This window comes from Ailuropoda melanoleuca, chromosome 8 (genome assembly GCF_002007445.2).
Source record: "Ailuropoda melanoleuca isolate Jingjing chromosome 8, ASM200744v2, whole genome shotgun sequence".
In the NCBI taxonomy this organism is placed as follows: Eukaryota; Metazoa; Chordata; class Mammalia; order Carnivora; family Ursidae; genus Ailuropoda; species Ailuropoda melanoleuca.
This window is the reverse complement of record NC_048225.1, coordinates 68,651,055-68,663,303: the sequence shown is the minus strand read 5'-3', so window position 1 is coordinate 68,663,303 and position 12,249 is coordinate 68,651,055. Positions and strand designations below refer to the sequence as shown.

The window sequence follows — 12,249 nt, the reverse complement described above, 5'->3', positions numbered from 1 at the left end:
CTTGGGAAGAACACACATTCTTAATTATGCTTTAGCCTGACATCAATTTTTCTTTATGGGTCATGCACTGCCCTCATCTATGGAATCTCTGCTAATGTAATACCACAAAGGTTTTCTCCTGTGTTGTCTTCTAGAAGGCTCTACACTTAGGACTGATCCATTTTGAGTTAATTTTGTATGTGCTGCAAGTTTTTAAAAAAATACGGATGTCCAGTTGTTTCATCAAGTTTGTTGAAATGAACTATCTTTGTACTTCTTTTTTAAGTCAATTAGCCATATATATATGTGGGTCTAGAATTCTAGGTTCTCTGTGGGCAAATAAAAGATGTTATCTGCCCAGGGGGACCTGGGTAGCCGGCTCAGTCGGTTAAGTGACCGACTTGATTTTGGCTCAGGTCATGAAATCAGGTTATGGGGTTGAGCCCTGCATCAGGCTCCCCACTCAGGGGGGAGTCTACTTAAGACACTCTGGTTCTGCCTTTGCCCCCTCCCCCTACCATGCATGCGCACTCTCTCTCAAATAAATAAATCTTAAAAAAAAAAAAAGATACTATCTGTCTATAACAAACTGTCCTGATTATTGTTAACTTAGTAAGTCTTGAAGTTGGGTGATGTAGGTTCTCCAACTTTGTTTTCTGTCAAAGCTGTTTTGGCTACCCTAAGTCCTTGGCATTCCATATCATTTCTAGAATCAACCTAACAATTTCTACAAAATAAGCCAGCTATGCTAATCTTGATTTGGACTTTGTTGAATTTATGTACCCATTTTGAGAGAACTATCATCTTAAAAATATTGAGCCTTCTAAATCATGAACACATTAGACCTCTCCACTGCTTTAGGCTGTCTTTAATTTCTCTACAATATTTTTTAGTTTACAGTATGAAGGGCTTTCACATCTTTTGTCAAAAGTATCCTTAAGTACTTCATATTTCTGTTGCTATCATAAGTGATACTTATTAGTCTCCATTTTGGATTGTCTGTTACTGATGTATACATTTAGTAATTTTTGTATCATGCAATCTTTTATATATTTACTTTGTATCAAATAACTAATGGGTTACACTTTTGTACCATTTTTGTGGATTCCAGCTTATTTTCTATATAGATAATCATGTTGTCCATGAATAAAATAGATTTACTTATTTCTTTCCAATCTGAACGTATTTATTTTTCTTGCCTTACTGCACTGGCCAGAACCTCCAGGACAATGCCGAACACAGTGAACATCTTCACCTTGTAAAATCACTCAGACTTTCCCCAGTAGGATATTAGTAATAAGTTTTCCCTAGATGTCCTTTATCAGGGTGGAGAAGTTTCTCATTCTTAGTTTGTTGGGAGTATTTTTGTTTGTTTGCTTTCTGTTTAAATCAAATGGACACTGGATTTTCTTGAATGCTCTTTTTTCTACATCCGATGAGATAACCATGTATATTTCTTTCTTAGTTATTATTATTGTGGTAAATTATAATGGTTGACTTTTAAATATTAAACCAAGTTTGTATGTCTAGAATAAACCCAACCTCGTAATGATGTGCTATTCTTGTATTTATTGTTGGATTTGATTTGCAAAAATTATGTGAAGTATTTTTACACATGTTAATTAAGGCAAGTGGTGTATAGTTTTCTTTTCTTGTATTATCTTTGTCTGCTTTTGGTATCAGGTTAAGCTAGCCTTATAGAATGAACTGGGAAATACTGCCTTTTTCTTCAGTTCTCTGTAGGAATCTATATAGAACTGATACAATTCATCACTTAAATGTTTGGGACTTCACTGGTGAAGCCATATGGGTTGGAAGTCTTTTTTGTGAGAAGCATTTTAACTACAAATATAATTTTTTTTAACACATACCAGGCTATTCATGATATCTATTTCTTCATGGTAATTTGCATCTTTCAAGGGATTTGTCCATTTCAGCAAAACTGTTGATTTTATGGACATGAAGATTTTCATTAGAAATTTATCAATTTTGTTAATCTTCTCAACCACCTTTCCTTTCATCAAATTTCTCTATTATTTTTTCGTTTTTATTTCACCAACTGCTGCCCCAATCTTTATTAATTCCTTTCTTTTGCTTAATTCGTTCTTCTTTTTCTAGTTTCTCAAGATGGTAGAGGAGGTCAGTGATCTCAGTCACACCTTTCTTCTTTCTGAATCTCGTACTTCGGCACTATTCCCTTGAGGTATTACATTAGCCTTAACCCAGAGCAAAACATGTTTTGTTTTCATTTTTAGTCAGTTCAAAATACTTTCTACTTTCTCTTTTGATTTTTTCTTCCACCCATGGATTATTTAAAATTGCACTTAGTTTCCAAATACTTGAAGATTTTCCATATATCTTTGTTTTGATTTCTAATTTAATTTCCTTTTTGTTCAAAGAGAATATGCTTTAAATTACTTGAATCCTTTAAAAATCTATAGAATTGTTTTGCTCAAAATACGGTATACCATGGCAAACAGAAGTTCTATGTGACCTTGAGAAGAAGGAATGTTCTTCTGCTGTGGGATGGTGTTCTATAAATGTCAATTAGATTAAACTGGTTGACGGTATTGCTAGTGTCTTCTATAAACTTAATGACTTTGTTTCTTCTACCAATTATTTAGAGATAGGTATTGACTTGTCAAACTATAACGTGGATTTGTCTATTTTTTTCTTGTAGTCCTATTGTTTTTGTTTTATGTACTTTAAGATTTATTAGATGCAAAAATAATTTAAGATTTTTACATGTTATGATTGAGATGAAATAAGTCTACCATCTTGCTAGTTGTTTCATACTTGTCTCACCCGGCGGTTTGTTTTGCACCAATGCCATACCCTTGATTCCTGAAATGGTGCCTGTCACTTAGTGGCACAAATAAATGAATCATTATTTGATCTTGGAGCTCAAGTGAGATGTCAGAGAGCATGTAGTCTACCCTTTTAGAAATGAGGAGACTAAAGCTAAACTTGGTAAAGTGACTTGCTGCAGACAATATGAGTGGCAACTAGAGCAGCAAACCCTCCGTCTCTGGATCCCAAGCTCTCTCTATACCGTGGCGCCTGCAAAGATAACGGCATGAAAATGCTTTTGTTTTGGACTGCTTCTCCAGATGCTAGTCAAAGTCAAGCCATGCCTGCTGGGGGCATACCTCCTCCGCTCAACTCACACACACAAGCAGAAGACGATGCAGTAAAGTATGACCATCCACACAGGGATGCGAGAACCCGAGTTCTGTACATGGGGAAAGGTGTGGGAGAGAATGTGCGAAGACCCCAACAGAGGTGCTACCACACATCCTGGGTACGCCCAGCCGTGGGTGTCCGCCAACTCCCAGAGCATATATTCACTTTAAACAACGGAACACATTTCAAATATTTCATTCTTATGGGCTGCATTGTGCCCCCCTCCCCAGTCCATATGTTGGGAGTCCTAACCCCCAGTGATTGTTTTGGGAGAGAGGGCCTTTAAAGAGGTGATTGCATTAGAACGAAGTCTTAGTGTGGGCCTTAGTCCAACCTGACAGGGGCCCTTATAGAAGAGGAAATGTGGACACACAAAGAGACTCCAGAGGCACGCGCATGGAGGAAAGACCATGTGAGCACGAACAGAGAAGGCGGCCATCTACAAGCCAAGGAAAGAGGCTTCAGAAGAAACCAGCCTCGCCAGTAGCTTGATCTTGAACGTCCAGCTCCCAGAACCATGGGAAAACAAACTTCTGTTAAATCTCCCAGGCTTGTGGTACTGTCACGGCAGCCCTAGCACACTAACACACTAATTTTCTATTTTGCCTTTAAACCAGTATCATCTTAATTTTTTTTCCCCCAGCTCTGGACACAGCTCTCAAAACACTCCTGCAGCAACTGACCCACTGCAGACTCTCCCCGAGGAACACGGGTACCTGCAGGGGCAGAAGCACTCAGCTGAAAGCCTCAGCTCCCCTTAGATGTTAACTCAATGGATGTCATTAACTGCAACCCTGACCTGTTTTCCCAACAGATTCTTAAACCTCGAAAGTATCTGTCTTTGAAAGCTCACTGGTTTTCAGGAAATGTCGCTCCGGACGATGTAAACAGGAAGATCACAGTGCTGGGCTGAGGACTGTGCTTCCAGTTTACCGACAAGGCCTTAGCAGAGCTGCGTGTCCTGGTGCAGCCTCAAGACCACAGCGTGGCAGCAACATGGCAGCCCCTGAAATCCTTCCACGCTGACCCTCTCCCAGATTTTACATGATACCAAGTCACTCTGTCATTTGCTATTTTTCTAAAGCACTGTGTTTCTTTCCAGTGTAAGTGAAAGAACAGAGAGAAAACATGTCCCTGAACTTGTTAGAGTAAGTCGTAGTCCCCACTCCTGGTGTGGCAGGGGAGTACGGTCGCCAAGGTCGCTGAGGGTCATGTCTCCCTTGACCTCCCTCAGCAACAAATCAATTGCTATCACCTAGTGTCTATGTTCTTTCTTCTATTTACACTGTTGGCGCCCTAGAAATAGACAGCAGGGCTTGAAACTTGCAGGGAAAGCTCACACAGACAGTGACTATGGAACCTCAACTGTGACCCTATTTGAATATTATGTCCACCACGCTGACATGGATCAAAAAGCCTGGGAACACAGACGCTGGCAATAAAAACTGCCAACACTACTGAAGGCTTAGATTTGCCACAGATGATAAACTAATGCTGTATTTCTACCTCCTTAAGACAACTCAAGAGAGTAATTAGCTTATTCTGGTTTGTTTAATCTCTGTTCTCCTGAAAAACTGTTTCTGTTTTTTGTGTTTTTTTGGGAGAGAGCATGGAAATGGGAGGTGGGGTTACAGAGGGGGACAGAGAATCTCAAGCAGGCTCCACGCCCAGCATGGAGCCTGACACGTGGGGCTCGATCTCACAACCCCGAGATCATGACCTGAGCTGAAATCAAGATTCAGATGCTCAAATGACTGAGCCACCCAGGCGCCCCTCCTGAAAAATTGGTTTTATGCTTTTTGTGTGTGTGTATATGTATATGCGTACACACATACACACACAGGAAAAGTGGGGATATGGCGGCAAACATTGCTTAATTATATTATCTGCTAAGATTTATAATACCAATTAACATTTCTTGACAAATGACCAGAAACTCAAATATCTATCCTTCATTTTCACAACACCACACATTAGTAATTCATGTCCATAATGTTGACCTTGATCCTATAAAAAAAATGCACCCAAGTTCCCAAGGTATATATCACACTAACATACAAATATTATATCGTAAGTTGAGCCCAGCAAAGTGAATATTTTAGCTATAACAAACATTAAATGTTTAATTAATACATCTGTTTTTCCCTGCTGGAATCTAGAAGGGCTTTTTAACACACAGAATGCATGGTCTGTACTGCTTTGAAAGTAATCCCCAGAAATGTGAACTCATACTTTCTTTTCCTTGATCAATTTCCTCATTTAAGAAGAGCTTCACGACATCCCGCTGGCTGTGGGGCTGTGGACAGGCGGTGTTACTAACACCCACAGGCACATTACGTCATTGGAGGACCTCGGTTACACGTGGAGAAGGGTTGCTTATGCAGGCAAAACAACTTCCGTTAGTGAAACAGAGCCCTTTCTGAAAGACAGGGGACGGTAGTAAAAAGACTTTGCTGCTATGGAGCTGAGGATGGGCAAGCCATGTCCATTACAGACCTCAGGATTTCCAAAAACTTGCTGGAACAGTCAGCTCTCCATCCCTCCTCCAGCTGCCCGCACAAGCACGGCCCCACATCATCAGCATGGCAGCCAAGAATCACTGACTCTGATTAGAAATGTTCATGGACGTGGGCAAAAGTTAAATGAGTATGTAAACTGGGTAGAAATAATGTAAGACGAAGAAAACTTGGGACCTATTTCAAGAGACAAAAACCAAACCAACCAAACAAAAATGTGGGTAGGCTCCCTATGAAATGTGGGTAGGCTCCCTATAAAATGTGGGTAAGGCTCCCTATGAAATGTGGGTAGGCTCCCTATGAAATGTGGGTAGGCTCCCTATGAAATGTGGGTAGGCTCCCTATGAAATGTGGGTAGACTCCCAGGCAGTCACATTAAAGCCCATTAAACCTAAAATACGGTGTTAATATTCAGTATTAATAATAAAGGTCTCAAACAAGATGTATAATATTTCTACAGAGAAATCCATATTCTATTTCCGCAAAGATGACCAAGAACTTACCCCTGTGCCCACCTTCCCACCAAGACAGCCACTCTCTCATTATCACACCAGACCAACCCCTACAGAGAGGATCCGGTGATCCAGAGGCTCTGGGTTTGGGGGTAAGATTTTGGTAGGAAGGGAAGAAGGAAAATACAAGATTTAAAAGAGCAGGAGAATGTGGAGGTTCAATTTGAGAGCGGAGAGTGCAGTTTCTGTGAAAGATGAAGGAACTACTGGCAGAGCGAATCTGGGTTTGTGGGGAGCCCCTGTGCCCCGGCACTGTGTTAGTTCATGGATCTGAAGAAACTAACCAGAATGAGGTGAAGAACCCCAATGCAGGAGCTCAGTTGTGCAGGCCCCCAATCAGGGCAAAAGGGGGGGGGATGAGGCACAACAGGTTCTAAACACACAGTATTTTTCCTAAATTGACTATGCATCCAAGGGCCCCTACAGGCACACACGGGCCAGCCAGACACAGAATCATAAAATGGGAAGCCAGAACAAGCAGCACTACCTTTAGCCGGGCACCGCTCCGTTCAACAGGCCTTAAGTGATCCAACCCACGTGAGTCCTTACAAAGAACAAAGCAGCGGGTGTTTAAGTACCTCTTCTTCTCAACGCATTTTCAACTGAATTATAAAATATTTGCATTGAAGAGAATCTTGTAGATCTAATCCAATCCCCTCATTTTAAAATGAAAAAACAGAAGCCCCCAATTTTTCATACTAGTCGAAGTTATCCAAAAGCATAATATAAATAAAATTCCAATTACTTTTTTAAGAAAGATTTTTATTTATTTCAGGGAGGGCGAGAGCAAGACAGAAAGAGAGAGAGCATGGGGAGGAGGGGCAGAGGGAGAAGCAGACTCCCCACTGAGTTGGGAACCCAACGCGAGGCTCGATCCCAGGATACTGGGATCATGACCTGAGCTGACGGCAGACACTTAACTGACTGAGGCCACCCAGGCGCCCCTAATTCCAACTACTTTTAATTCAACCATGAGGTCACACAGAAATGCAAGTAGTCTGCTTATTCGTGCCTCTACTAAACTGTGAGCAATGTGAGGACAGGGGTCTTCCCTTTAGATGCTCGCACACTCCTAACCCTGGGTATAAAGTAGATGAGCAGTAAACGGTGAGGAGACACTATAAAACATTCGTATGAGGTCCTTTGGTCTTGCAGTGATCGAGGCCCACTCAAGATAAAAGATGATGCAAATTGTACATTTTCTAGGAGAGTCTGAGTTTGTTAGTAAGAGCTGGGACAAGCAGGGAAGGGAAGAGCTTGGAGTTATCTCCTGGAGGTGTACAGAACTAACCACACATTCACTGCGAATTCACAGCATTGAAATGATAAGCTCTTTCACCTACACAGACTCTTCGGAATGCTGTACAAATGTGAATTTGCGGGATACTTCTTTGCATGAATAAAAAATATTCCTGTGTCACCAGAAGCAAGGCTGTGTTTGACATGCAATAATGCATACTTAAAAATAAATACCAAGGTTTGCTTCTGTTAATGGCCAAGCAGCTCCTGTTGGATCAACCCTCCTGTAGATAATTATAAACTCTGGGAAAATAATCCAGAGGTTCTGGAAAACAACCAGAAACAGGTATATACCAGGGGGGAGTTGGACACTAGGAAGAAGGGAACGGGACTGGATGAATTCCCCACTTTTGTGGCTCTTAGCTCCAGTCTATACTATGCAGGGTTTAAATTTGGATGAGAACTCTACAGTCTTACATCATGAAGAACCAGAGGCCAGGGTTTGGGATAAGCACAGCAGCTTAAAGTAGGAATAGCAGAAGAGGGGGAACACCACATCTGAATATAGTCTGCCCGAATCTCTGGCATGCACAGGGCAGGCTCCAAGCTCCCTAGGCAAGTCTAAATAAACAGACCCGAAACTTAGTAACTGACGCTCACTGGAGATGGCACAGAGGTTGCCTTTTGAGTTTAGCCATGAGAAACTGCCCACCAATACCAAGTAATAATAATAATAATAATAACAATTCAATATTCTTTGTTGTAATTTAATAGAATTCAGAGGCCCTACTATATTATCAGTCACAATGCCCAGGACATATTCCAGAATGACTCAACATAAACAGAAAGAGCAGAAGATGACCAGACACCACAAAGAGACAGTAAGGGAGACTGATATGAACAAGCCTGGACTTTGGGATTAGTAGACAAGAATTTTAAAGCAGATTTTATAACTATGCTCAATGATGTGAAGTCAAATATGTTCTTAACGATTAAAGAGATGGAGAAATGGAAACCATTAAAAAAAAAGAGAGAATCGAACATAAAATCTAAAATTTTAAGAAAAATACAGCATTTGAAATAAGAAATTCACCATATGGGCTTACAGCAGCTTAAAGATTACAGCAGAGTCCGTTAACTGGAAGATTTATGAACAGAAATTATTCAACTGAAGAGCACAGGCAAAAAATTAGAAAAAAAAATGAACAGAACCTCAAAGACCTGTGGGACGGTGTCGAAGGGTCGAAGGTATGTGGAACTGGAATTACAAAGACAGTAAGACAAAAAAATATATTTCCAGAAATAACGGTTAAAATCCTTCCAAAGTTAGTGCAAGGTAAGAGATTCAAAAAGCTCAAACTCCAAGTAGGATAAATACAAAGAAAATCTCACCTACACATAATATATAGTCTATCAGTCGGGGTTCAAGCAGAGAAGCAGAAACTGTGTGTGTGTGTGTGTGTGTGTGTGTGTGTGTGTGTGTGAGAGAGAGAGAGAGAGAGAACGACTGAGGGAGAGAGAGAGGGAGAGAGGAAGAGGAGGAGGGCGGAAGAGAAGGAAGGAGTGACGGAGGAGCACGACTGAGGGAGAGAGAGAGGGAGAGAGGAAGAGGAGGAGGGCGGAAGAGAAGGAAGGAGTGACGGAGGAGCAGAGGCAGGGAGGGGGTAGGGATTGGAGGTGGTTGGCCCTGCAGGAGGCCGTCTTCACGGTAAGGACATGTGAAGCTTGGCCTCCGTAGGGCAGGAGGTGGGAGGGAGGATGCGTGTAAAGCAGGGAGAAGAGCGTGAAACCCAGAAGCATGAACTGGAGCCCACGGGGCAGACTGAAGCCCATGTCACTTCTTACTGCCTCTGACCTCGACGGTGTGGCTCTGCTGCGAGGCTGCGGCCCTCCATCCGGCAGCTGAATCACACGCCGGCCTGTAGAGGGGGAGCCACCCAGGCTGGCGGGGGCACCGGGGGCAGGCAGGCCTGACCACGGCCTCAGGCCCATGAGGGATCCTGCGAGAATCTCGCAGGAGAATTCTGGAAACTGTAGCTCAGCTACTCAGAGTGATTTATTCTAAAGCCATCACACAGACGAAAAAATCCTGGAAGCAGCCGGTGACATGGGACATGTAATTGACAAGGGAACACATACCTGAGTGAGAGCTCACTGAACTATCAGCTCGGGGTTTTACACTCAGAGAATATCTCCTCAACAATGAAGGCAAAAAGATGCCATCGGGTACAAGGAAACAAGTTCCTTGCCAGCTGGGGTGTACTACACGAAATGAGGGCAGTTCCTCAGGCTGAAGGGGGACGTACCAGAAAGGAACCAGGTCTCCGAGAAGGGGTGAGGAGATGGGAGCGCTCCCCCAGCTTCAGAGAGCGATGCCAGTTACCTCGTGACCTTACAACCACCCACCCCTGTGTACACTTGACAGGCTGAACTGGAGCTCAACAAAACAATTTTTTTAATTAAAAAAAAAAAATGAATAGTATTTGAAAGGATAAACATGGAAAAAAATAATAAATACTAAAAGTTCTAACTTAGCAGGTAGACAGAGGTGAAGGCTGATATTCAAATAGGAACACAGAAGTTTAAAGAAGGAACCGAAGACTTAAGACAGTAAGGTGTGGAAGATCCCCGTGGGCCCTTTCCCAAGAGGCATCATCCCCTGTGGGCCTCTCTCAGCTCCTCCCACTATGTACTAGAATAAAATTACTCATTTTAACAGTTGCCGTTTCACTGAAACGGATACCAAACGAGTGACCAAAGTCAACTATGAAGTACCTAAATTCCTCTCTAAAAGCAAGTTTTCTCTTCTCTTCTGAAGGAAACCTCTGAAAAATAAGTACGAATGTGGTAAGTAGAAAGCAGATCAAAATGAGCCAACGATTCCAAGTCAATCTTCCCTAAAAGCCTTTCTTGGTCTTCACTGTTTTATAGTATTATTTTTTCCTTAGGAAGAATAAAGCCTCAGCAGTCTGCATAAACTTCTGGAATCTTCTGCCCCACCCACTGGTTGGACCTCTGCCCTGCCCCCAGTGAGTGCTCCCTCCAGTGCTCACAGGCAGCCCGGCTCCTCACGTGGCTCACGTGGGCCCACACATTTTTCTCACTCTAAGAAGGCAGGACTCCTGCAATAAAGATGGGGCCTTCAGGTAGGAACTACCCCAGCTTCCGGACCAAATATTTATAAAAACATTTGCTTCAGTGGGCATCCCATTTCTTTCCCATCAATGTCACGACGACGGTACCCCACCTCTTCCGTGAAGACTAATCCCTTTGGCTAGCCTTCACAGATCTTGCTTTTCCCCGTATTTATCATCTCACAGCTTACAATCTCTATATTGCACATCTTACTATCTGTATATAACTTTACTTTTTTGCTATGTATCTCCCCTTCCAGAGCCCTGTTTGGATTTCCCCCCAGGGACGTGAGCAACACGAAAACAAACACACATCTAATCCATTCTGTGGGCTGTTTCCCATTTTGCTCTTGTTCCCTCCTTCTTTATTCTTTCATTTTCTTGAGGAGCCTACGCTCGATGCTTCATTTCTTTCACCTCCCGCTTCACTTACAAAATTCAAAAAGAACTATTTTAAGCATAAAGGAAAGAATAGAAAATAATATAAAATGACAACCAGATCTAACTAACAGATGTTAACATTTTGTCATATGTACTTTGAAACTTTTGTTTTTTTAAGATATAAAACATGGAGATGCAGCATTAAATACCTACTGCTTTCCCCTCACTAATATTCACCCATTTTTAACCCCCCAAGTTATAATTCTACGTGATTCAAGCAAATATTGTGGTGCTGCTCCTTTGTGTCCTTTGCGGGCAAGTTCTTATACTTTTAGCCCCTAGATAGGCCATCACAGACATAATTTTTTTAAGTTCATTTTCAGTTTTTGTAATAATGGTTATTATTCCCTAAGTATCTTATGTAGCTTGATTTTTTATGTTCATGTATTTTTGAGATTTACCAATTATTACGTATAAATCAGTTTACCAATTGACATTTATAAATCCAACTTATTCATTTTTTATTCAGTATAGTGTTCCACTGTAAGAATAAGACAAAACGTAATTATTAAACATTCCACCATCAAAGATCTATTAAGTTTTTTTTTCCTTTAAAAATCATACATTGCCGTTTCTTTTTCTTATCTTATTTTTCTTATTACCTTAGCTTACCAGAAGTTATGATAAACACTGCCTCTGGGCACCTGGTTGGTTAAGTGTCTGACTCTTGGTTTCAGCTCAGGGTCCTGGGATCCAGCCCGGCATCGGGACCCCCGCTCAGCTGAGAGTCAGCTTGAGATTCTCCCTCTCCTTCTGCCCCTTCTCTCTCTCTTTCTCTCTCTAATAAAATAAAATCTTTAAAAAAACAATTTAAAAAAACTGCTGAGAATGTGATATTGATCGATATCATTTGCCTTACATTTCAAGAAAATATTTGTAATATCCAACCATTAAATATAATGTTTGTAGAAAAATTTTTAATAAAAAGTTATTTTAAAAGGGTTCATTTTACTTTGAGGTTACTAAAAGTGTTTTAAATATATCTTTAAAAATTACAAATGGTTTCTATTTTCATTTTCATGAAAAGATTAGTCATGTGGATTTCTTCCTTAATCTCTAAATGTGATGAATAACATTATTTTTTTCTAATCTAACCATATTTCTAGAACAAATCTGACATGGATATGAGAACATAAATATTGTTATGCATTATTAGAAATAACTGCTCAATATTTTACTTGGAATATTTAAATCTATGTTCACAAATGGCCTATAATTTTTTTTTTCTTGTAAGAGTCTTATCAG

General features: G+C 41.0%; 1 protein-coding gene across 7 annotated transcripts in view; it reads right to left on the bottom strand.

The window, feature by feature from the left end:
- Positions 1-12,249, bottom strand: part of AKT3 (AKT serine/threonine kinase 3) — a 298,656-nt gene that overhangs the window by 15,321 nt on the left and 271,086 nt on the right. The gene's annotated exons all lie outside the window — the stretch shown is intronic.